At 40.2% G+C, this 27,153-nt stretch overlaps 1 long non-coding RNA gene across 1 annotated transcript; it reads left to right on the top strand.

Moving 5' to 3' along the window:
* The first annotated feature begins 5,356 nt into the window (after nt 1–5,356).
* Nucleotides 5,357–11,700, top strand: LOC123334447. Its single transcript, XR_006552302.2, has 2 exons — nt 5,357–5,664; nt 11,424–11,700. It is a non-coding gene; the product is annotated as an uncharacterized LOC123334447 (long non-coding RNA).
* Nucleotides 11,701–27,153: the final 15,453 nt, after the last annotated feature.

Raw genomic sequence — 27,153 nt, 5'->3', positions numbered from 1 at the left:
AATGCTTAGAATATCTAGTATACATTAGATAAGTGGTTTTTATCATTGGAAGAAATTCTGAGCCCCTGTTTACCAAAAGCGAAATTGAAAGGTGGTTGATATCTCTGGTTACTCTATGAATTCATTGTGAGAGCAGGATTAAATGTTCTGGTCCTTGATTTCTTGTCTGATGTGGTTTTCATAATCTTTATTTGTCTTAGATGGTTTATACTGAAAAGATCTGTGTAGGAGTCATTTTTGCAGATTTTGTGTTAACAAAATAAATAGAACAAATTTCATCTTTTTCTCTCAAAATAAGTTCTTTACATTGGCTAACCCACTCATTTCATCCTTCCCATCCTTTCTCAACCCACATAGGCCTCCCCTTCACTGTTACTCCTCTTGAGACTGAAAACTTGTCAGCTGGCATCTGCTGATGGCAAATGCTTTAGTTTTCCTTCATTAGGAAAGAATCTCAAGAAATACAGTTAAAGGGAGCATAGGAATAAAACACAGAATTAGCTTGTTGTTTTTCAGTTTGCTGCTTAATTCCTTTTCAACTCATTAAATGTATTGGTAAGTCTGAGAATAGGCAATTGGATTCCATTTCCCTTGCCAGTTTGGATCAATTGGAATGACTTTCTGGAGCATTGTCTTCTGAAGGCTTCTGATGGTGTGTTTAGATTCAAAAGTGAAAAATTGTTGTAGTCAACTTAAAGTGAATCCCATGAGTGCATAAAATGAAGGAGATATTTGCTATCCATGTCTTAAGGTTTCAGGTTAATGGTAATGACAGAAAATCTTCTAGGGTGAGAGTCATGGTTGACTCAATTTGATTCATCCTAACATACATTCAGTGCTTTGCATTTTGGTTCTCAAACTTATTTATTTATTCAGCAACACTTGTTGGGTACTTATAATATTCTGGGAATTTGTTCAGTCAGAAAGTGGATTCCACCTACAATAAACAGGGTGTACCAAGTTCTATAGTTTACCACTCATGTGTTGTATCTCTTTCTCTTCCTTTTATTTGCCATTATCTCAGATCAGGGCCTCATCATCATAACCTGGGCTGTTATCATCATGGGTTTCTGGGCATTAAGAGGAAACCACTCCATTCCACTGGCAGCACAGCTGCTTAAGGTCTTGAAACGTACAAATTCTCCCAAGGAAGGGATGAAGGAATGCTGAGGGAATGGAGATGGAGAGAGAAGAGAGACAGAAGGTAGAACTAAGTGGATAAGTACCATCACTGACAGATTATTGGGAGGAAAACAAAACTTATTTGAAGATAGTTTTCAATTAAGCACAGACACCAAGAAAGACAAATTTTCTCTTTCTCAAAATGTCGTATAGACACATGCCTTTTTTGTCTTTCTTTGTAAGTAGTAACAACTATGACTGCTAGTCTCCTAAATGACGCCCTAGCCATCATCTTACCCCATTCACTCCATCCATCCCATGTTGCTAGAAAAATTTTTCTAAAATGTATTACTTCCCCAGCTCTGTTACTCCTCTGCTTAAAATCCTTTGATTCTCCCCTTACCCACAGTGGAAGTTCTTTGTAAGGACCTATCAGTGTATTAGTATAGTTGGTGGAGTGTGAACTGAACTGTCTGCAACTAATTGAGTTAACCTATTGAAGATCAGTAGTAATTTAATTTTCATTGTGAATTTTGCCATTTTGAACTCCAACATCTTTCCTGAATGGAATAGCAAGAAATGAGGTTATCTGTAGTTTTCTTCTCTGTCATGAGATACAACATGTGGCAACTACCAGCAATGACTGTGATGATGTCATTCAGTATTTCACTCAAATTCTGGGATTTTCCAGGGATATGTGTCCTGAATTGCATCATCAATTGTCACAGATTTTACAGTAGAACAGCCTCTAACTCACCAAATAAATTCCAAATTCCGTGAAGACTATATAAGAACTTCCCTGATATTTTATCTCTTTAGACAAATCTCTGAGAGTACCAGTTCCTCTGTCTACTTGTTCACTGTGGTCTCTCCTTCTGCAATATTTTCACCCTCCCCTTCAATCCACGTGGTAAGGTCAAATATTTTAAAATCACAATTTATTTCAAGCCTTACTTTCTCTATGATGTTTACCTCGTTACTTCCTCCCTGACTCTGGTAGAATTGACTGCTTACACAATTGCACAGGAATTGGAAGAATGAGGTCTTTTCCTTGTGCATCTCTCTCTTTTCATCCCTCCATCATTTTATCAGGTCCCAGTAGGAAACATCTGTTGCATGAGTCAGGAGACTTCAGGGCCTGCTATGGGAACAAAGAACACCAAAGTCTCAGTGGGCTGCAGTGACAGAGGTTTACTTACTGCTCATGTTCCACGTCTATCATGAATTGGCCAGGGTCTCTTTCCACATCATCATTCAGAGACTTAGGATGAGTGAACAGCCACCATCTTAAAAATAACTGGCTACTGTATCAGAGAGAAAAGAGGATTTCACATAAGCCACTAAATCCAAATGCTTGCATTCCCCATCTATCAGTTGTAACTTTTTTTTTAAAATTTTATTTTATTTTTAAACTTTACATAATTGTATTAGTTTTGCCAAATATAAAAATGAATCCGCCACAGGTATACATGTGTTCCCCATCCTGAACCCTCCTCCCTCCTCCCTCCCGATACCATCCCTCTGGGTCGTCCCAGTGCACCAGCCCCAAGCATCCAGTATCGTGCATTGAACCTGGACTGGCTACTCGTTTCATACATGATATTTTACATGTCAGTTGTAACTTTTAACGTGATTCCATCCAAGCACAAAAAAGCCAGGAAGTGCAGATGACCTTGTTCATATGGAGCAGAGACAGAAATATTTGGCGATTATTTAGCACTAATTATGACTATATATGCTCCCCCCACCAGTAAAACGACTCATGGTTATCCCCTGGAGTTTTGAGAGGGACCTGTTTTCCTGTGCACATTTATATGGTGTATCTGGATGCAATTGACATATTATTATCAAGGAGAAGGGAGGGGTGGTGGTTGGATAGATAACCAACAGTGTCTTTGAAACTTTATTCTTTCACCTCCTGCAGCTAACTTCTGGGACTGGAAGGGTCTAGGAGTTCCATAGAGCCTAGTGTAATGCATTTTCAGTTCCATGGAGAGCCATGTTGCTCTGAAATGAATAGACTGCCAGATATTTCTCTAGCAAAGATGGGTTTTATTAGTGATTATCAGAGAATTGCAATTAGGGGTCTGCAGCCATGGGGAATCATGTGTGAATCCCCCCATGGCCAGGAAAGGAGAACACTTTTACAGAGGGGAAAAGAAAGTTAGGAGGGCTCTAGTAAATGGAGCCCATGGCTTTTCATTGCTATGGCTGAGTCCTTGCTAGGAAAGGAGTCTTCTTTCTTTTGGACTCTGCTATTAATATTGTAGGGCATGAGAGCTCCCCCTTCTGGTCTCCCAACTCTATTTAAGTGAGATTTCTGTTCAAGTTTATAACACTGAGAGTTCAACTTGGTGCTCTTTGACAACCAAGAGGGGTTGGGGGGAGAGGGGTCAGGGGGAGGTTCAAGAAGGAGGGAACATTTATAAACTTACAGCTTGTTCACGTTGTTGTACGACAGAAACCAACACAACATGGTAAAGCAATTATCCACAAATAGAGAAAAAAGTTTTACATCCATGATAAGATTTGCATAGCTGAAATCTCTCTATAAACCATTGCTTTGGGAACCTCCTATATCACATCTACCTGGGATTCACAAGTGATTCAGTGGTAAAGAATCCGCCTGACAACACAGGAGACCCAGGAGATGAAGGTTTGATCCTCAGGTCTGGAGGATCCCCTGGAGGAGGAAATGGCAACCCACTCCAGTATTCTTGCCAGGAAAATCCCATGGATAGAAGAACCCGGTGGACTACAGTCCATAGGGTCACAAAGAGTTGGACACGTCTGAGCATGTATTCACTTAGTCCAACAACCCAGTGAGCTAGGTGCTGTTTTCCAGAGGGGAAAACAGACAACCAGAGAGGATAAATAAACTTGCACAAGGTCATAGAGCTAAAATGCGGTGGAGCCAAATTTAATGCCTGCCTGCAGCCTGACTCTGGAATTCTTGTTCTTTCTTTTATTTCTGCAGCCTCTTACATGAACCCCCTGGAATTATATTAACCTCTTTTAAAGATGTTTTTAATCTGTACCCAGCGCCATCCAATGGTATTCTAATTTTGTTTTCTGCTGTGCAAACCACATTTCTTTTTGTTTTAAACACTTCTCTATCTACAGTTTTAAGAGAGGGTATCCAGGGTTTATCTTCTTACACAGTCTTACTCTGACAACATGAGGGTGTTTTGCAGTGACAGTGTGCTTTAGTTCAGAAAAATGGATGGCACAGTGATTCTTCTGCAGTGGGAGATTTATACATATTTCCTCCTCTCTGTTAACAGGATTTATTCATACGCCCTGAACAACACACGCCAAAGGCTGCATTTTTTTACTCCCCTCCATTCTCCAAAACAGTCATTAATATTTAATAAATAATCATTGCTATGACTTGAAATGCTTGCTATAACCAGATCAAACAAGGCAATCAGTTTTTACTTCTTAAAGCAATGGAAGGCAGTTAGTTTATTGTGTCTCTTTCAGAGAGTTTGGGTGGGGGTTTCGGCCCCATCATTACCACTTTATTATACATATTAGTTGAAAAGACAGAAATTAACGGTTGATGACTTCTTCATTGATATCTAACATTTTTTTTCACGGACAGACTCTAATAAAGCAGTCAGTTAGAGCTATTAGACATATTTTAGGAGAATTTTTTGATGCATATCTTCACTTAGATTATGAAATTTAAATCATTGCTGCTATCAGTGTGAATACTAATGATATAGACTGCCAGATGGAAACCTTTCATAAATTTTCACTTTTCTCTTACAGTCAGTTGTAAATCTTAAGTAAATGACTTCTTGGGTGAACTATGTTGATGTCAGCTTTAATGCCTTATGTCCACACTGATTTCAATGTCATAAGTACCTGGAAGGCAGGCGACTCTTAATTAAATGTCATTTTCTTTTTCCATTATTGAACTAGAGCGGAGTGCAGACTCTGCTGGCATTGTCTGTGGCTTACTGGGGAAAAGCTCAGCTCTTGCTTTGTCATAAGCGGGTTCTTTGGAGCTATTTAAAATGCTTTGGAGTCATGCAGTTTCTCCTCTCTTAACAAAAACAGTCTCTCCCAATGTGTCTTTCAGATAATAAAATACTGTTTCCTTAGCCCTTTGTTCTCCATTTTGACAAAACATAATCTGTAGATTTTTGCCTCATTTTAACAATTTTTTTTCCTTCTGAAACTGATGTTTTAGTTCTCCTCAGGAGTGCTAATCTCCATATGAAAACTACACTACATAAAACTTTTTTTTCCCCTATAGGGATATATCAGTATTCAGACCGAATCTTCCAAAGGACTTTTCTTACCAATTATGAGGAGCTTCTGGTAATGCATGGTTACTTATCACTTGCATTTCTTGTGGAGTTTTTTCCTTTTATTTGCTTTTTCAAACAGAGCTGAACTTTAAGAGGTATTATCCCTTATTTTTTCTTAAACAAAACAGGGGACAAAACAAAATTAAATGAAAGATTGTTCAAATGTTTCTCGTCCTCGGAAACTCAAAGGAGAAAGATGATAAAACTCAACAAAAATATTTAGGTGAGTCAATAAATATTCCTGGTAGAAATCTTAGAAATCATACAGGTATGACAACTTTTTACAGTTATTGAGTTATTTTCTCACCAGTTGTTTGTTTATTGATTTGGTTTACCATTAAACCTATGAACCCAGTGATAAATGTTCTTCCTCTGTTGTTATAATGTAATGCATTGAGCTTTCCTTGAAGCTTCATTAAAATTATATCTAAAGCACAGATTATAAGAAAATGATTAATAATACAATAACATGGACTATTGCTCTGTGGAACTGTTTGGAGTTCTGGGCTCCTTTTATCAGCCCTATCGTCTGTTTTGTTCTCTGCTTCCACCCACGCAGGGAAGCAAATGCCCGTCATCTTTTTTTTTGTTTCCATCAAGCAATAAGAACCGTCCTTCTGTAGAAACAAAGGCACTGACAAAACATTCTACTCCATTAAAATAATTTTCTGACATGGTTTCTATAATTAGTGTATTTCAGTTTCAACAACTGTAATTAAACCTGACCTTTAAGCTAATTATGTCTTGACATTTATGATTTTAAACTGGCTTTCCCTGTGGTGATGGCATGTTATATTCTGGTTGTAATGAATAGTTTTGTAGTATTTACCTGTTGTCAGAGGGTCTCTGTGGTGGCTTGAAGGGGACCACTTCCTGCAGGATCCTGTCACTAGAGACATATGGTGCCACTCTGTAACACTATTATCTGCCACAATACCATGTTGACATTGAATTTCTGTAAGAGTGTTTTGATATAATTACAGGTACAGCAAAATCCTTACTGGAAAATTTCAAAGAATAGGTCAAAAATGAACTCAGCCTTTGAGGTTGATAAAGTGTTGATAAAGCTTTCTTGGGGCCTAATAATTTGTGGAAGGTAAGTAGGATGAAGCTTCCTAGCTGCCATGAGAGACAAATTGTGTCAAAGGATTCCGAGGAAGGAGAAATCAAGATGGCGGGCTGGTCTTATTGGCTATCATAAAGATTGAACAGTGGTGTTTTTCTTTGTTTTTTATTCTCTCCTAGGGTACTTCCAGCTCAGTTTTTTCTTTTCAATAATAACAACATAGCTAACATTTATCAAGCACTTACTGTGTGTCAGGTACTGTGTTAAACACTTTACATGTATTATCTTAACACTGTAACAGCCCTATGAGGAAGGGATACTCTAGAATCTAGCACAGTCAACTCAAAGTCCTTTGATTTTCTTCACTATGTTTTTTTCTTGGCTGTGCTGGGCAGCATGTGGAACTTAGTTCTTCAACCAGGATCAAACCCATGCCACCTGCAGTGGAAGTGCAGAGTCCTAATTACTGGGCCACCAGGGAATTCCTTCTTCAAATGATAAAAGCCTATATTTGGTGAAGTCAAATAATACTTTGAAGTATTAGAGTCTGTATTTCTTTTATTCCCATTTTCTTTACATGATCACCCCATTCAACTTCCCTACCTCTCCCTATTAATCAGAGGCATCCACAATACTTTTAGGAACTTCAAGAAACTATCAAGTTTGATTTTCTGACCTTGAAAGTGGGTCCTAAGAAAGCATGGCTGTAACAAGAAAATTGGAGAGAGGATAGAGTAAGAACTAGAAAGTCAACCTGCTCTTCTTCCCACATCACTAAAGGCAGGTCCCTGCATGAAAGACAAAAGCAGGGATGATGGGTGACCTTAGTGGAGGGGAAGTAGGAGGCTGATGAGTGAATGGGAAAGGTGATGTAAATCAGGTGGAGAGGTGGTATAGGGTAAAGAATACAGGTAGCTACACAGAGCACAAGGGAGCATCCTTGAAGCCCAGTCATCATAGGCAGATCACTTGCTGCCAATGGAGAGTATGGCTGAATTTCAATATCCATGGGTTCTGCATTTGCAGACTCAACCAACCTCAGATCAAAAATATTCAGGAAAATAATTCCAGAAAGTTCAAAAAACAAAACTTGAATTTACTGCATGCTGGTGACTATTTACATAGCATTTCCATTGTATTTACAACCATTTACATAACATTTACATTGCATTAGGTTGTATAAGTAATCTAGAGATGATTTAAAGTACATAGAAGGAAGTGAGTAGGTTATATGTAAATAAAGGACTTGAGCATCTGTAGATTTTGGTGTCCACAGGGTGTCCTAGAACCAATCCGTAGAAGATATTGTTAATGTATATCTTCAGGTGGGCAGAGAAACCATGCAAGTGTGGCCATTAGCCTTATTGCCCTTGTGAGATGTGGACTTTCCATGGAGAGATGCCTGTAGGTAGTTTATGGATTGTCCAGAGGGAAGGCACTTATTATGATACCTCACTGAGGCCATCTAATTGCTCTGGGAGGACATCCACCTTTTTCTGTGGCCTGAGACATACAATTGTTGTTGTTTAGTTGCTCAGTCATGTCCTACTCTTTGCAACCCCATGGACTATAGCCTGCCAGTCTACTCTGTCCATGGGATTTCTGAGGCAAGAATACTGGAGTGGATTGCTATTTCCTTTGCCAGGGGATCTTCGGGACCAAGGGATCAAAACCACATCTCCTGCTTGGCAAGTGGATTCTTTACCACCTGGGAAGCCCATGATATACATAAAAGCCCCAAAATAAAGAATAGATGTCATTTCACACAAAAGAAAAGTCAGGAGGAACCAGAGCTCAAATTGCCAACATTTGCTGGATTATAGAGAAAGCAAGGGAATTCCAGAAAAACGTCTACCTCTATTTCATCGACTGCACTGAAGTTTTTGACTGTGTGGATCATAACAAACTGTGGAAAGCTCTTTCAGAGATGGGAATACCAGACCATCTTACCTGTCTCTTGAGAAACCTGTATGCAAGTCAAGAAGCAACAGTTAGAACCCTGTATGGAACAACTGAGTGGTTCAGGATTGAGAAAGGAGTATGACAGGGCTATCTACTGATACCCTTTATTTAACCTATACTCTGAGCACATTATGAGAAATGTCAGGCTGGATTAGTTACAAGCTGGAATCAAGATAGGTGGGAGAAATATCAACAACCTCAGATATGCAGATGATACCACTCTAATGTCAGAAAGTGAAAAGGAACAAAATAGTCTCTTGATGAGGGTGAAGGAGGAGAGTGAAAAAGCCGGCTTAAAACTAAATATTAAAAAAGCTAAGATCATAACATCTGGCTCCATTACTTCATGGCAAATAGAAGGGGAAAAGGTGGAAGCAGTGACAAATTTCCTTTTCTTGGGTTCTAAAATCACTGAGGCTGGTGACTGCAGCCATAAAATCAGAAGACGGCTGTATCTTGGTGGGAAAGCTATGACAAACCTAGACAGTCTGTTAAAAATCAGAGACATTACTTTGCCAACCAAAGTCCGTATAGTCAAGACTATGGTCTTTCCAGTGGTCACGTACAGTTGTGAGAGCTGGACCATAAAGAAGGCAGAGCACCAAAAAATTTATACCTTCAAACTGTGGTGATAGAGAAGACTCCTGAGAATCCCTTGGACAACAAAGAGATCAAACCCATCAATCTTAAGGGATATCAACACTGAATACTCATTGGAAGGACTGATGCTAAGCTGAAGCTCCAGTATTTTTGTCACCTGATGCAAACAGAAGACCCATTGGAAAAATCCCTGATACTGGGAAAGATTGAGGGCAGAAGAAGAAGGCATCAGCGGATGAAATGGCTTGATGGCATCACCGAGGCAATGGACATGAACTTGGGCAAACTTTGGGAGATGGTGAGGGATGGAGTGCTGCAGTCCATGGGTCACAAAGAGTTTGATTTGACAGGGTGACTGAACAACAACACCAAGAGGGGCAAAGATGCTGTGGGAAGAAAAGTCCAAGCTTCATGCTTGAATGGGATAAGGTGGTTAGGGAACCCTTTCCTACAACATGAATTGAGATTTAAGTTCCCATTGGATATTTATTTTTATCTGAATAATTTTGGTAAACAACCACAAAAGCTATTCTTCAAGATTCAACCAGTGGAACTCTAATGGTGGGATTAGAGGCAGAGGGATACTTGAGTTCAAAGGCATTTTTAAACTTCTCTAGATTAGACTCTATGTGTTTCTTCCTCTTTGCATAATATGAAGATGAATCTGCTTTCTAGGCAGAACCATGAAATCACCAGAAACTTAGATGTATGCTTCCCCCACAAGGGGGAAACGTATGCAAAGAAATAAGTTTTAAACCTGATGTGACCACTGACTAAGCAGTGGGTATGGGCTTAGTGAGTAGGATCAACAGACAAAAATAGGAGCAGGCAGATAAAATGTGGCTGAAAAAGTAGGATGGAAATTTTGCCAAAGCTAGTCTAATTTCAGAATTGTTTGGTAGTCTTTTTAGCACCATGTTCTTGAAAGTATGGAGACTTGGCTGTGGATGGTAACAAACCAAGTGTACTCTAAGTCACTGAGCAAGTTAGCTACTAAACAAGTTAGTAACTAAGTTACTATAACATTGTGTGAAGATGTCTTGGCCTTTGCCTCACTTGAGAAATGCTGGGCTGGATGAAGCACAGCTGGAATCAGGACTGCTGAGAGAAATATCAATAACCTCAGATATGCAGAGGACACCACCCTTATGGCAGAAAGTGAAAAAGAACTAAAGAGCCTCTTGATAAAAGTGAAAGAGGAAAGTGCAAAAGTTGGCTTAAAACTCAACATTCAGAAAACTAAGATCACGGCATCCTGTCCCATCACTTCATGGCAAATAGATGGGGAAACAGTGGGAACAGTGAGAGAATTTATTTTGGGGGGCTCCAAAATCACTGCAGATGGTGACCTCAGCCATGAAATTAAAAGATGCTTACTCCTTGGAAGAACAGTTATGACCAACCTAGACTGCACATTAAAAAGCAGAGACATTGCTTTGCCAACAAAGGTCCGTCTAGTCAAGGCTATGGTTTTTCCAGTAGTCATGTATGGATGTGAGAGTTGGACTATAAAGAAAGCTGAGAGCTGAAGAATTGATGCTTTTGAACTGTGGTGTTGGAGAAGACTCTTGAGAGTCCCTTGGACTGCAAGGAGATCCAGTCAGTCCATCCTAAAGGAAATCAGTCCTGAATATTCATTGGAAGGACTGATGCTGAAGCTGAAACGCCAATGCTTTGGCAACCTGATGTGAAGAACTGACTCATTTAAAAAGACCCTGATGCTGGGAAAGATTGAAGTCAGGAGGAGAAGGGGATGACAGAGGATGAGATGGTTGGATGGCATCATCGACTCAATGGATATGAGTTTGAGTAAAGTCTGGGAGTTGGTGATGGACAGGGAAGCCTGTTGTGCTGCGGTGCATGGGGTTGCAAGAAGTTGGAGATGACTGAGCGACTGAACTCCACTCCACTCACTTGGGTAGATCTCAGACCATGCTTCAGTGTACTCAGTTCATGTGCAATGGAAGGAACTGATGGAGGGTTGGTGACTCTAACCTACTGGCAGTGAGAAAGGAGGATAACAGTGATTAGAAGAATATTAAAGAGTTCAGGTCAATAGCTATTGGAATTTGGGATCACCTCCAGGGATTGTCTTAGCCTAGTGCTTGGTGGTGGTTTCAGATATTACTGATGGCTCACCCACATCACTAAAGTGTGAGTGCTGTGAAGCCAGGGACGATTGTTACTTTTGCTTAGGTTTATTTGTTTTCTTTTCATTTTCAGTGCCTGAAACCAGTCATGAATACATCTGGTTGAGTAAGTCCAGCTTTTGGAAAATATTCGCCCTCTCATGAAAGGGCCATCCATGTGTGGCTTCTCACTTCATTGTTCTAATCACCATCTCTCTGTTCCAGTGTCTGAGGGGAGTCAGCCTAAAGAGTTTGGAGGTTTTACAAACCTCAAAGAGAGACAAAGCCTTGATGTTTGGAAATCCGTTGCCATCATCATCTGGTCAAGGCAGTGATGACTCCTGGGGCGGAGGATCCCAGACCACCCCAGCTGTTGGCTCACAGGGGGACTTGGTGGATGGACTGATGGTTAATTTGTTGTCCTTCCGGGACAGCCTCTGTAGAAATGGGTCTGCTACGCAACAGCACCTCACAGGAGACTAATAGATGAATCTTACCTGCACAAGTGTGTTTCATGGGTCAGATGTCTAAACACGATCCCTGTAGCTCTGACCCCTGGTGGATTTATTTTCTAGACGTTACAGTTCCTTGGTGTCTTGAAGACTATAGCCTGTAAAATGAGTATTGGGTAAGACAGCTAGCCAGATTGCCATTCTGGTTGTGTTATTGTTCTGTAACTCTGCTGAGAAGGTTCAGAAAGCTGTAAATCCAATGTGAATTTATAGCGGCAGACTGAAGTGTAACTGATGACAAGGTATTTCCATCATTTACTTACTCACAGGGGATCCCCAACACACCCACATCCACAGAGCTGGTCTATCATGAGTTAAAAGTAACATCCCATTTAAATTACTTGTAACACAGGCCGGCTCTAAATATTCACCATGCATCTATTCACCTCTGTAGCTTACAGCCTTTTCTGACCCACAACTTTACATTTCTGTGCCAGCAGTTCATTCTTTATCAGTAATGATCTTTCCAGAGCAGTTTGATTTGTCTGTGCAGTGACACATGATATTTGGATTAACTGCTATTTATTTCCTCTCTGGCTTTGCACGTGGAGCTTGGTGACATGTTTCACAGGAGATCACCTGTGATGAAGACAAAGGTCAGTGGAAAGCTGTTCAAACAGAGAGGTTTGGCCTCGAGGAGTCTGTCTGAACCTCAACTCTCGACCTGTCCATTGACTATGCTTGCTAATTGGGTCTTCAGTGCAAAGCAAGGAACGATGCTCAGCATTGCTAGCTATTTGTTTAGCCAGAACATGAAAATCAATCTACCAATGAGCAAAAGGGCATAGCAAACAACATCCCTGTGGAGCTGGGTGTTTTTGGCCTTGGCATTCAACACATGCGGTCTGAGAGCTCCCACAACCTGTGTGCAGATGTGGTTCACATAATTAATGCGATGCTTGCTTCTTGCATGAAGATTTTTTTCACGATATGCAGGGCTGGTGAGAGATGGATAAAGAAAGCAAGGGAGCCTGAGGTTAGTAGAAATAAGTGACCTTGAAGGTTGTTTGGGTCCAATTGAAATGATGGTGTGCATTCTGAGGTACTGTGATGTATTCTTTTCTTTAATCGGTCAGATGTGAAGGATTTTACAGCTCGTGATGGAAGATAAAGCAAACACGAAACAAAAACCCTCTTTCTGAATATATTGCTCCATTAAACTCTAAGGAAGTAGCTTGTCTGGCTTGCCAAGAACAAGGTCAGAGGATCCTCTTGGCTTCTGGGTCCCTAGGTTTCCTTCACTACCCTCTGGCTGTTAGCTTTTGAGAGAAATTAAACAGTTGATCTCATCTGAAAATCACATGGAAAGGGCAAATTTTTTTAACACACAGAAAATGAAAAAATAAGCTCTTGACTTTTCTCAACTTAATGCTGTCAGATCCAAAGGAAATTAAAGACGCATACATTTGGCTTTAGGAATCTGATTAAGGAAATACCTTGGAAATTAGCCCTTAGTGCTGGACCTTCTTAGGTAGAATTTATTAGAAGGATCCTGAGTGGCAGGCATCTCTTATTTTCTGCTCCTTTCTCAAATGCTTGATGCTAAAGCAGGTACAAAACGGGAAGGCATATTTTAATCAGGGGGGTGTTTTCAAGGCTTGCAACAGAAAGTTACATTGGATCTCTCCAGGAAGGCGTTTTTCTTAATAACAGCACCTCGTTTGCCCACTGTAACCTTTGAAATTTATCCCTAACCAATTCAACTTCACATGCTTCCTTTTTAACAAAGGGAAGAAAGAAGAGAGAAAGTAAAGAAGGAATAAATCGACTGTAATGTGGCAGATGCCTTTCTTGTGCTTATAATTGTGTAAAGAAAGAAAATGATGCAGTAAAACTCTGCAGATTTTATTTGGTTTATTAGCTCTGACTGCATCTCAAGCTGTCTGACTGCTCCAATTTTAGACAACACATGACATCATAATTGCTTCTGGCATTTTACAGTAATAGATACTGGTGAGAATTACATGAGCACCTCCCCTCCCCCCAACTATATGATTACTTCTTTGGAAAATAGCAACCTCTCATTTGCAGAGCATGCACATTTTGACAAAGGTAGTTTTCCACTATATTGCCTGCAAAGATAGTCTGCCCTATTTAAGTTTGAAGGCAGCTTTCTCTAATCCACCAAACAGGTTCTCAGATTTTCACATTGCATCTACCAGCATATTCAGTGCAATATGCCTGTCCAAAGTCCTGAATAATTAGCAAAAATCAGCCAAGACCAGGGCAACAATTAATTTTTCCTCAGAAAATCCAGATCCCTAAGGTGACAGATTGGATCACTTTGTTGTAGTTCTGAAATAGCATTCAGATTCTCAAAACACATTGAGACATTTACTTTCCCTCTGCATAGATGACCTCCTATATGCTGAAGACCCAGTTAATGAACCAGTGGCAGGGAGATGGCTAAATGAAGTCACCAATGAAAATTTGAATTTACTATGACCCAAGCATAGGATGATAAGGATATTTTCACAAAGATGTGGAACTGATGCAGACTTTGACTGCCACGCAGCAGATTAGCATTGTTAAACTGCGTCACAGCCCAAACAGTTCCTGGCTTGAATATTTATTATGTTCTTTAATCTTGCTGAGCAAACAACTAGATTTATGAGCAAAGGAAAGGAGCTACTTTTTCAAGGACAGATGTGTCCAGAGAGACTTCATAAAGACATTCATTGTTGGAGCTGGCAGGATTGGTAGAATCATTTAAACCTCTCCTTTCCACGTGGGGCTAGAGAACCAGAGATGGTAAGTGACACTGAGGGTCACATAGCTATTCTGTAGTAGTATTGAGACTGGTTTTCTAGTTTCTGATTTCTATAGAATTCTTCTCACTGACACAAGCACCCTTGTAGCAGGGGAACAGCCTGTGCACCTACAGTTTCTGCTAATGTGCAAAAATCACATTGATGTAGTGATCCTGAGCTGCTTTATATGTTTTCTGTTATATGTGTCTCTTAGACACCCCTTAGAGTTCATGGGGTTCTCGAGGCAAGAATACTGAAGTGGTTCGCCATTCCCTTCTCCAGTGGACCACATTCTGTCAGTATTCTTGCCCTGAGAACGCCATGAACAGTATGAAAAGGCAAAATGATAGGATACTGAAAGAGGAACTCCCTAGGTCGGTAGGTGCCCAATATGCTACTGGAGATCAGTGGAGAAATAACTCCAGAAAGAATGAAAGGATGGAGCCAAAGCAAAAACAATACCCAGTGGTGGATGTGACTGGTGATAGAAGCAAGGTCCAATGCTGTAAAGAGCAATATTGCATAGGAACCAGGAATGTTAGGTCCATGAGTGAAGACAAATTGAAAGTGGTCAAACAGGAGATGGCAAGAGTGAACGTCGACATTCTAGGAATCAGGAAACTAAAATGGACTGGAATGAGTGAATTTAACTCAGATGACCATTTTATCTACTACTGTGGGCAGGAATCTCTTACAAGAAATGAAGTGGCCATCATGGTCAACAAAAGAGTCCAAAATGCAGTACTTGGATGCAATCTCAAAAATGACAGAATGATCTCTGTTCATTTCTAAGGCAAGCCATTCAATATCACAGTAATCAAGTCTATGCCCCAACCAGTAACACTGAAGAAGCTGAAGTTGAACAGTTCTATGAAGACCTACAAGACCTTTTAGAACTAACACCCGAAAAAGATGTCCTTTTCATTATAGGGGACTGGAATGCAAAAGTAGGAAGTCAAGAAACACCTGGAGTAACAGGCAAATCTGGCCTTGGAATGCGGAATGAAGCAGGGCAAAGGCTAATAGAATTTTGCCAAGAGAACGCACTGGTCATAGCAAACACCCTCTTTCAACAACACAAGAGAAGACTCTACACATGGACATCACCAGGTGGTCAACACCGAAATCAGATTGATTATATTCTTTGCAGCCAAAGATGGAGAAGCTCTATACAGTCAACAAAAACAAGACCAGGAGCTGACTGTGGCTCAGATCACGAGCTCCTTATTACCAAATTCAGACTTAAATTGAAGAAAGTAGGGAAAACCACTAGACCATTCAGGTATGACCTAAATCAAATCCCTTATGATTACAGTGGAATTGAGAAATAGATTTAAGGGACTAGATCTGATAGATAGAGTGCCTAATGAACTATGGAATGAGGTTCGTGACATTGTACAGGAGACAGGGATCAAGACCATCCCCATGGAAAAGAAATGCAAAAAAGCAAAATGGCTGTCTGGGGAGGCCTTGCAGATAGCTGTGAAAAGAAGAGAAGCGAAAAGCAAAGGAGAAAAGGAAAGATATAAACATCTGAATGCAGAGTTCCAAAGAATAGCAAGGAGAGATAAGAAAGCCTTCGTCAGTGATCAATGCAAAGAAATAGAGGAAAACAACAGAATGGGAAAGACTAGAGATCTCTTCAAGAAAATCAGAGATACCAAGGGAACATTTCATGCAAAGATGGCTCGATAAAGGACAGAAATGGTATGGACCTAACAGAAGCAGAAGATATTAAGAAGAGGTGGCAAGAATACACAGAAGAACTGTACAAAAAAGATCTTCATGACCAAGATAATCACGATGGTATGATCACTCACCTAGACCCAGACATCCTGGAATGTGAAGTCAAGTGGGCCTTAGAAAGCATCACTACAAACAAAGCTAGTGGAGGTGATGGAATTCTAGTTGAGCTATTCCAAATCCTGAAAGATGATGCTGTGAAAGTGCTGCACTCAATATGCCAGCAAATTTGGAAAACTCAGCAGTGGCCACAGGACTGGAAAAGGTCAGTTTTCATTCCAATCCCAAAGAAAGGCAATGCCAAAGAATGCTCCAACTACCGCACAATTGCACTCATCTCACACGCTGTAAAGTAATGCTCAAAATTCTCCAAGCCAGGCTTCAGCAATACGTGAAGAGTGAACTTCCAGATGTTCAAGCTGGTTTTAGAAAAGGCAGAGGAACCAGAGATCAAATTGCCAACATCCGCTGGATCATGGAAAGAGCAAGAGAGTTCCAGAAAAACATCTATTTCTGCTTTATTGACTATGCCAAAGCCTTTGACTGTGTGGATCACAATAAACTGTGGAAAATTCTGAAAGAGATGGGAATACCAGACCACCTGATCTGCCTCTTGAGAAATTTGTATGCAGGTCAGGAAGCAACAGTGAGAACTGGACATGGAACAACAGACTGGTTCCAAATAGGAAAAGGAGTACGTCAAGGCTGTATATTGTCACCCTGCTTATTTAACTTCTATGCAGAGTGCATCATGAGAAACGCTGGGCTGGAAGAAGCACAGGCTGGAATCAAGATTGCCGGGAGAAATATCAATAACCTCAGATATGCAGATGACACCACTCTTATGGCAGAAAGTGAAGAGGAACTAAAAGCCTCTTGATGAAAGTTAAAGAGGAGAGTGTAAAGGTTGGCTTAAAGCTCAACATTCAGAAAAGTAAGATCATGGCATCTGGTCCCATCACTTCATGGGAAATAGATGGGAAAACAGTGGAAACAGTGTCAGACTTTATTTTTGGGGGCTCCAAAATCACTGCAGATGGAGATTGCAGCCATGAAATTAAAAGATGCTTACTCCTTGGAAGGAAAGTTATGACCAACCTAGATAGCTTATTGAAAAGCAGAGACATTAATTTGCCAACAAAGGTTCGTCTAGTCAAGGCTATGGTTTTTCCAGTGGTCATATATGGATGTAAGAGTTGGACTGTGAAGAAAGCCGAGAGCGGAAGAATTGATGCTTTTGAACTGTGGTGTTGGAGAAGACTCTTGAGAGTCCCTTGGACTGCAAGGAGATCCAACCAGTCCATTCTGAAGGAGATCAGCCCTGGGATTTCTTTGGAAGGTAATGATGCTAAAGCTAAAACTCCAGTACTTTGGCTACCTCATGCAAAGAGTTGACTCATTGGAAACGCCTCTGATGCTGGGGGGGATTGGGGGCAGGAGGAGAAGGGGACGACAGAGAATGAGATGGCTGGATGGCATCACTGACTCGATGGATGTGAGTCTGAGTGAACTCCTGATGGACAGGGAGGCCTGGCGTGCTGTGATTCACGGGGTCACAAAGAGTTGTACATGACTGAGCGACTGAACTGAACTGAGACACCCCTTTGTACTGGCCTCTGGGAGGAATAGCATGAACTTCTGCAGTCCTCTTGCTACCTGAACCACAGCTGGAATACTGTGGCCTGGCGTTCTCTCTGCCTCATCAAATCATCAAAGTGCATTTATGGCTCCTTCCTTCAAGACCCTCCCCTCATGTATGGCTGTAAATAATGTGGGCATAAGTAGCCATATATTACAATGTGAGGCCAGAGACAATGGAAGTAAACACTCTTCTGGGTCTCCAGAACCCCTTAAATCTCCTATAGGGTTCTTAACACTTTCTACTTTGAATTATCATCTTATATCTGATATAAACTGCTCTTTACTCTATTGCATATGGCCAAAATTTGTATTATTATGTCAATTTTAGAGATAAGTAAGAATTTAAGAGACTTATCCAAGATAAATGAAAAATTACTAGCTGACTGGCTGGCTTACCAGTGTTGAAATCGAGATATCTAGTTCCTAGGAGAAGGCAATGGCACCCCACTCCAGTACTCTTGCCTGGAAAATCCCATGGACGGAGGAGCCTGGTAGGCTGCAGTCCATGGAGTTGCTAAGAGTCGGACACGACTGAGCAACTTCACTTTCACTTTTCATTTTCATGCATTGGAGAAGGAAATGGCAACCCACTCCAGTGTTCTTGCCTGGAGAATCCCAGGGACGTGGGAGCCTGATGGACTGCCGTCTATGGGGTCGCACAGAGTTGGACACGACTGAAGCGACTTAGCAGCAGCAGTCTAGTCTTACTTCCAGCCCCACATTTCTTTACAATGTCTGGCACATAAACAATGATTAATACATTTGTTTTGAATAAATGAGGCAAAAGTTAACTTCCAAATGCTTCCATTTTTATAGTCAAAGTTACGTTAATCTCAGAATGTCCTGGAAAGAATTTATCATCTTCCCTGACACAACTGTTTGCAAACTTTTGTTCCTTATTTTACAAGGAGACAGCCTGCTTATCCATCTGCTCAAAGCAAAAACCTGTAAGTCACCCATAATCCAGGGAATCCTCCCAAACCTGGCTAATTCTTTCCTCTGTATCTTGGTTTCCACCCTCTCTCCCTGCTACTGCTCTCCTAGATCAGGTGCTTATCATCTCGGACTCACTCATGCAGAAATCTTCTTAGAGGACTCTCTTCCATAGGGTTTACATCTCCTCTGCTGGTTCCTAAAAGATCCGCCGGTTCTAATTCATGAATCTGATTATGGCACTCTCCTCCATCATGGCTTTCCCTTTCAAGGATCAGAATCTGAAGCTATTTATATGGCATGCCATACATTTTATGAACTGGCCACCACTTGCTTTTATAGAGTTGTCTCTTGCCAATCTGGACTTCTCACTGTAAACTCTAGCATTATTGAATGGTTGTCATGGGTCACACAAGCTCTTTTATACTTCTAAGTCCTTGCAGCTGCTGTTCCCTAGAATGCCCCCTTGTTTGACAGAGTTTTAATTTACAAAAATGTTATTTTGAAGACATGTAGCCATTTCTTCTACCATTAATGTCCATGTTCTTTTCACAATGTCAAAATGGAATTTTAAAAGTACCTTCAGGATTTTTCTCTCAGGCCAATGAGATACCATATATACTTACTAAGACAGTTAAAATTTAAAAGACTGACTATGTGAGCTTTTGGGGAGGATATAGTTGAAATAGAACTGTCATACAATGCTTGTGGAAATGTAAAGTGGTACATTTCCTTTGATGCTTACTTTAAAAGTTAAGCATATACGAATACCTACTGTATGACTCAGCCCTTAAAGTCTTTGTTATTTACCTAAGAGAAACAAAAACATGTGTTCATATCAAGGCTTGTATACTAATGTTCATAATGGTTTTTGTTATAGTTCCAAACTGAGACCATTGAAATGTCCATCAACAGGTGGTGGTTAAATACATTGAGGTATATCCTCAAGATAGAGGATTGCTCTGTAATAAAAAGGAATAGACTGTAGATATACTTTACCATATAAAAGAGTATAAAAATAATTACATGAATGATAGAAGCCAGAAAAAGCCCAGTAAATACTGTGTGGTTCCATTTACATAAAAATCTAGGAACTACAACCTAACACATAGTAACAGAAAACTGGTAAGTTGATGCCTGGGGAAGAGGATGTCACAAGGAGAGGATGGGGAAGAAAAGGAGGAATGGATTAAAATAGGCCATAAGGAAGTTGTTGGAGATGATACATTTGTGTAGGTACGTTTTAACAGGTGTTTACATGCGGAGAAACATTACATTGATACATTTTAGATATGTATAGTTTACTGTATGCCTATTAACTGCAATAAAACTGTTGCAAAAATTAGGTTCTAAAATCTAAAAATAATGAATTTTCAATTGTGAAAATTTCAGGCATTTTGGTTAGTGAACTTCATGTCTGGAAATGAGGAAAGAAGCGGAGCATCTTGCTGAAAAGGATTAAGAAATATCAAATTGTTTTTTCTGGGATTTTCTTTCTGTGTTAGGGTAGGTGGAGAACACCAGTGGCTCAGGACTGTAGAAACTTGTTTCCTATTCTTTGCAAGTCCTTGGCTGGCAGTGTTTTACATGATAATTCAGGGACCTTTATCCTTCCATCTGATGGTTCCATCATCCCTCAAGACCTCAGGGTCTTCTCTTGTATCTTGTCAGCAGGCAGAGGATGAGCAGGTAGATGGTGGCCCTGGAGGGGTTACATGGCCTGGGGCTAGAAGAGAAGGACCTCATTTTACCCTTACACCCATACATCCCATTGGCCAGAACCCACCTCAAGACCACACTTGTCACCAACAGGTCCAATTGCCTGTCCAGGGGAAAAGGGAAATGCCTTCCAGTCTCTAGCACACTCCTTACGACTACCCTCACCTCTACATTTCTTAAGAACCCATCACCACCATTTGACAAATACACTCATTCATTATTTAATAAATATTTTCTGTGTACTTCCCAAGTGAGCATAGACTGCAGACCTGGCCCCTGTCCTCATTTTATTTACAGTATCACAAAGGGATATGGTACACACGAGGAGAAAATATTAAATAGATATATTTATAAGCGATTCATTTTAATTGAAGTATGTGTTACAAGAAGAGTGATCAGGCAGAGTATCCATGGCCTCTGTGTAAATAAGATGAACATTTCACTCATCCAGCTCTTTTTTATTGAACACAAGTGTGGGCCGCTGAGCCTTCATGGTACAAAACATCCAGTCTCATAAGTTCTAGTCATCTCTGCACTTGCGGAGTTTATAATGAATTGAGGAAATAAAACACCTTCACAAGGAGCTCTAATAAAAGGTCTTTTAGTAGTGTTATAAGAATTTGGAGTGGTGACAACTAGTTACCCAAAAGTTACCTTTCTTCTGGTGAGAAAATACACTTCCCAGCTGTGATGGTTAATTTTATGTGTCAGCTTAACTGAGCTAAGCGGTGTGGAGACGGCTGGTAGAACATTATTTCTGATTGTGTCTGAGAGAGTGTTTCCAAAAGATATTAACATTTGAATAGGTAGACTGAGGAAAGAAAATTGCCCTCATCAATGCAAGTGGGCATCATCCAGTTCACCTGAGGTCTTGAAAAGAACAAAAAGGCAGAGGAGGTGTGAATTTTCTCCTTTTGCTGGAGCAGAAACAACCATTTTCTCCTGCTGTAGAGTATAAAGCATCATGCCCTGGTTCTCGGGACTTTGAACTTGAACTGAATTATACTGCTGGCTTACTTGGTCCTCCAGTTTGCAAATGGAAGATTACAGAATTGTTTAACCTGCATAATTGCATGAGACGATTCCTGTAATAAATCCCCCCCTTTTCTCTCTCTCTTACTGATTCTATTTCTCTGGAGAACACCAAGTAGTACACCATCCTTCCGTGCAGTTAGGTGTGGCCATGAAATAAATTTTATGAGAAAAATGTGAGCAAAAATGGCATATTCAAATTTTATCTCTCTTGCTTAAAAGAACATCACAGACCCTGGATTCTTGCTATTTCTACTTCCTCTGAGCTCTTTTATGTGACTCATCTTCAACTATGTGGATAAGGATAATGACCCCAAAGATGGCAGAACCAAAGGACAAAAGGAGTCTGGGTTTGTAAATGATGGGGGCTCACCTGGACTGCTCATTTCAAGAATCTTATATTGGAAATCCATACACTTTCATCTTATCCAAGCCACAATGTTTCTGGGGGTTTTCATTACAAGAGCTCAGTTTTCACTCCTAAGTCATTCTGAGAAATACAAGAAAAAGAGAGATCCTTTCCTGCTGCAGTGATCAGGGGATGCTTCATGGTGAAGGGAACATTTAGGTTCAACATTTTTTCATGGGTCAAGGAAAGGGGACTTCAACAGAGGAATGAGCCTAAGCAAAGTAATGGGGCCAGGAAAACATCAGTTAACCAGAGACTCACATCATCACACACAACTAGAGACAAATTCATCCTCATCTCCCTCCCACCATGCAGGATGTAGAGGTCTCTAATTTTAGAAGTGCCTTTTCTGTTCTTTCTAGTCTAAAGATGTTTAATAACCTGTAGGGTTGGCAACATACTTAAAATTATTTTTAGACTTTTTGGTGAAATTTGCCATTATAATTAATCTTTCTAAAAAGTAATACTACTCATAACCCCTGAAGTATTGCTGCAGTGAAATGAGGATAATTGAGATAATTGGCTCTATGACTCAGCTTCAAGTTTTCAGACAGGCTGTATAATCTGGGTCACTTAGAATTCCAAGCATTAATCCTCTGAACATCTCTCCATCATCTACTTGTACTCAGTTTTGTGGGTCAATGGGTATAGCTTACACTTGTTTTAAAGAGATTTTCTTTGAGACACAGACATAGATAACAGGCCCATGGACAGAGCAGGGAAAGGAGAGGGTGGAACAAAATTAGAGAGTAGCATTGAAACATACATTGCCACATGTAATAAAATAGATAGCTAGTTGAAAGTTGCTGTATACACAGGGAGCCCAACCTGGTACTGCTCTGTGACAACCTAGAGGTGAGGGATGGGGTGAGGAGTAGGGGGATATTCAAGAGGGAGGGGACATGTGATTCACGTTGATATATGACAGAAACCAACACAACTTTGTAAAGCAATTCGCCTCCAATTAAAGAGAGAGAGAGATTTTCTTTGCTCCAAGCTGAATTGCATCTCCCACCCAAATTCATATGTTGAAGCCTTACCTGCATTACCTCAGAATGTGACTGTATTTGAAGATGGGGTGTTTCAAAAGGTGATTAAGTTAAAATGAAGTCTTGAGTGCTTCCTAATCCAATGTGGCTGGTGTCCTTAAAAGAAGAGGAAATTTGGACGCAAAAGGAGACAACAGGGATGCATGTGTATAAGATGCATGCATGTGTATAGAAGAAAAACTGCATGAGAACATGATGAGATGGAGGCCATCCAGCCAAGGAGGGAGGCCTTGGATGATAACTTCCAACACTCTGATCTTGGACTTGCCAAGCTCCAGATCTGTGAGAAAATACTTTTCTGATGTTTAAGCCACCTTTCAACCTGGAAAGCAATTAGTCATAACCCAATAACACAAAGCCCTAAATTGACTAAAATTCCTTTTTTAAAATTTTGTTCTGGGGAAAGAAAGAAACCAGGTGGGATAGTTGATTTTTATTTACATTGTTATTAATGGTAATAACCACTAATAATTAGTTCCTATGGTAAACTATTATTTAATAAGCACCTAGTTGTGTAACATATTCTGCTGGGGCCTGTGAGGTAAGCAAAGATAAAACAAATGCTTAGTTTGTTCTCAAGCCATTCAGTTTAATAGCTAAAAGAGGACATAAGTTTAATATAGATAATAAGAGCAATGAGAGGGATATAAATATTTTTCCAAATTGCAGGAAATCTGCAATTTAGGGGAAAAATATTTTTTTTTCCAATCAAGGCAGATCACAGTCTCAGTGGATTTTGGATTCTGTCTCCTACTGTCGATACAATGAAACTAATGTTAAGAAGGTGATCCCTAACTTATTACAGTAAGATTCACTTATGGTTTCTTGGACTGATGTAGGAAGGGTTTGCGAGCAAAGAAATGAAACAAGATATTTTATTCTTGCACTACCCGGAATCACATCAGTAAGCACTTCTGTTCCCATTAGCTATGGGCCTCCTTGATCTTACCCAAAGGCCAACAACACACTTTTTAGTGCCTTCAAAAATTCTGTGTTTTAGGAATTTTGAAAAGGAAGTTGCAAAATCTCTTACTGTTTGACTACACAGGATGTCAAAAACAGAGAAAAAGAGAAGTGATAAATAAAAAGGATAGTTTTCTCTTGATTCTTGTAATAATTGTAATAAACAGAGACAATATTATCATCCCACTTTACAGACTGAGAAACTGAGGTACAGAAAAATCAAGTGCTGTGCCCTATATTACACAACTAATAAGTTTTGGGGACAGGATTTTAGCTAATTCCAGCAGTATGCAGAGAAAGTATGCTTCATCCTGCATTGTACTCCTAACAATAGTGCAAAAGTGAGCAAAGCAAAGTGGCAATAGGTGAGAAAATGCAATGGACGATAAGCATATGAAAGGATATTCATTCTCTTTCTAGTAATCAAAGAAAGTTTATAAAAATATACCAATGTTATCTGTGCCATATAACATCTGTAGTTATTGTTCAACTCTTGTTAAAGCAGGAAAGTAGCCCTAGAAAATATATAAAAAATGAATGTAGCTGAGTGCCAGTAAAACTTATTTACAGAAATAGGTGGCAGGCCAAATTTGGCCAGTGGGCTATAGTTTGCTGACCACTGCACTGTGGTATTCTAAGGAACATGATAAAATTACAAAAGGAACAGATAACAGACAAGAAGAAATATCCCAGATATGATATTAAGGAAAAAAATGCAAGCTTCAAGGTAATATGTCTGGTAGAATACAGTTGTTATAAAGAATTGTAGAGAAAAATGCACATGACTGTTGTATGTTGACTTGTGTATTTCAAAATGTAGGTTGGAATATGGGCATAGTGCGCTGATGCAAAATGTGGGCTGTGGAGACAGACTGGGTTTTGCCCTGCTTCTACTGTAACATGTGTGACCTCGGGCAAGTTACTTGCCCTTGCTTAATTCTCCTTACATGTAAAACGGGGACAATAATACACCTCCTCTGTTGTTATCAGAAAATATGAGTGCTTGCACAGGGTCAGTACCCTATGAGCACGTCGGCACAAAGAGCAGTTATACTATGGCTTATCTACTTGCCCTCTCATTTCCATCGGTTCTTTGACTGCTCATGTGCTCTTTGGGGCTGTGAACATCCTCCTACTTTCTGTTCCCACTGATGACATGCTTTTCTTTGCCCTAGGGTTGTCTGCTATCCTCTTCTTTTCCTGCCTTAGCACCTTCTCTGTTCTTAGCTCTGGCTACTCCTGTCCCAGCTGAGTCTCTCACTAGTTCATCTCTCATAGAAAATCGACACCTTTGGTGAATATTTCCTGCTGCCCTGGTACTTGAAACAAGGATCACCACCCTCAAAACGCATCCCTCACTGCTGACCCTGAAATCCCCTGACTCTAGGCAGAATCTGGGCACTGGGATGCTCCTCTTTACACTGGATGTCTGCCATACACCATCTCCAAGCCCCGCATCCCCTCATATACTTTTTGACCTCATTTTTTTTTTTGTTTTTCCCTTCACAGAAGTGTTTATCCTGATGTCCAAGGATCTAACCAACTTCCCTAAATTCTATTCCTGTTTCTCCCTAAAGTTCTGCAAAGGGAACTCTTAGTAAACTGTCCTAACATGCTAGAATTGAGGGCAGCATATATACCACTAGCATTTCTCCACTCTGTCTGAAGTGCTCAGACCTTTGCTACAAGCTGCACTTAGAATATTCTTTGAATTGTGATTGTGGGGTAGGAATGAGGAAGTAACCCTTGAAAACGAATGCATTCTTTTTCTTCAATTTTAATATTTTTACTAGTGTCAACAGGCTTTGTTATCAGTTAGAGATGACTGGGGTCTAGGGTTCAGGGAAACATGTCCAGATAACCGTCATAAGATACCAATGCCTTCTGCCATCTCAGCTGCCTCAGGTGACCTTCCCTTCATGTGGGATGAGTTGCAAAATTCATGTGTGTCTGGCTTCATCAACGTTTACTGCTTTCTACCATTTCATCAGAAAACACATGGTTAAAGCTTGTACTTGCACCTTCTAACCTCTCTGAAGAAGTTTGGCTTTTCTTTTGTTGAACAGAAGGCTTCCCCAAGGGGGAATAATGTTACTTGATCCCCACAGGAATGCATCCAAAGATCACAGAAAAGACTGCAGAAGAGCAAGACATTGAAAATTCAGGCCTTGCCCAAGGAAAAAGCAAGCTTAATAACTAAAATCCTAAACATATTTTGTTTGTTACTCATTGCACTATATAGCTCTTTATTTTTTCTCAACTCTTCACCCACATTCTTCCCACTGGAAATGTTTGGCCTTGGAATTCAGATAGTTTGTTTCACTTATTAATATTTTTTAAATGTAATTTGGGAAAATTACCTGACCTTTCTGAACTTTAGTTTATTTATTTATTTTTGCAGAATGGAATAACCATAGCTACATCCTAAGGAAGTTATAGATAACTGACGCTTACTGAGCTCCCACGTGCACCATGTATGTTATACAGTAGTGGACGTCCTTTATCCTGATACATGGCATCCATTCTCTTTCCCTCTGATAGGGTTCCGTTTCCTGTGGGAGGTTTAACTCTCCCTAGGTCTGTGGCCTCTTAGTGGGGGTGTCAACTCAGGGTCTCCTTTCTCAACCTTGGAGTTGATGGGATTCCTTTTGCCAGATCTTTCTTTACTTCACCCAATATACCTAAAGGAAAGTTGTTCATTCAGTTGCTAAGTCATGTCCAACTCTTTTGCAGCCCCATAGATTATAGCTCACCAGGCTCCACTGTCCATGATATTTCCCAGGAAAGAATACTGGAGAGTGTTGCTATTTCCTTCTTCACGGGCTATTCCTGACCCAGGGATCGAACCCATATCTCCTGCATTGGCAGGCAGGTTCTTTACCACTGAGCCACCAGGGAAGCCCCAAAGGAAAGTCACATAATTCGGATATGGTTAACCAGAGCTTCTGGTTTGGGATTCGTATATATTGAGCAAGGTAACTGGCAGATATAGCTAGAATTCATTCATTGCTGGTGCCTTCACTGTGATACGGTAGCATGCTTCCTGCCCTGAACACTTTCTGGGAATCTGTAGCTGCTGAGAACATGGTCCTTTAGCTTTCATTAATCTTTTTACTTCCTCCATTTTTTTCTCCAAATGTTTTTTCTTCAAGTCTTTTTTTTTTTTAATTTGTTTGCAACAAAAAATTCTTATATATAGACACT

This window comes from Bubalus bubalis, chromosome 7, assembly GCF_019923935.1.
Source record: "Bubalus bubalis isolate 160015118507 breed Murrah chromosome 7, NDDB_SH_1, whole genome shotgun sequence".
Lineage (NCBI taxonomy): Eukaryota > Metazoa > Chordata > Mammalia > Artiodactyla > Bovidae > Bubalus > Bubalus bubalis.
The sequence above is the reverse complement of the archived record's forward strand: the minus strand, read 5'-3'. Positions and strand labels throughout refer to the sequence as shown.